Source organism: Wasmannia auropunctata, unplaced genomic scaffold, assembly GCF_000956235.1.
Source record: "Wasmannia auropunctata unplaced genomic scaffold, wasmannia.A_1.0 LD336059.1, whole genome shotgun sequence".
Lineage (NCBI taxonomy): Eukaryota > Metazoa > Arthropoda > Insecta > Hymenoptera > Formicidae > Wasmannia > Wasmannia auropunctata.
In genome coordinates, this window is record NW_012026831.1 from 87,222 (window position 1) to 87,711 (window position 490).

Below are 490 nucleotides of genomic sequence, written 5' to 3' on the forward strand. Positions count from 1 at the left end.
ATATGGAGGCGAGTGAAGGAGGCGGCCAGTCGAGCTGCGTTAGTCTGCGTCTGTCTGAATTAATTTTTTCTGCGTGTGCGTGCGGTCTATGGATAGGCACAACCAAATATTTTTTCTCACTGGCGGCAATGGGAATATCGCCACCAAGCGCGCGATGATCCGGTTTTAAAAAATGAAAATCGAACTTAAACTTTGAACAGCCGTCATTTTGTCGTAAGTCAATTTTTCGGAATATCGATCGATTAAAAACTAGATAACTAGATTCGTATATTAACTAAATTTTTAAAATTTTTTCATTTCCCATTACCTGATTCCGAACAGTAGTGGTCACCATAAAACGTGTTTTCGAAAACGGTTTCCCGGACATTAACTACAACTTATTTATTTATTAATATTTTTGCGTAAAAAAATATGAAAACTTTGTCAAAAGTAGTAACTTTTTCAAATATAAAAACTTTGATACAACAAAAATATACATATATTTTTTTGA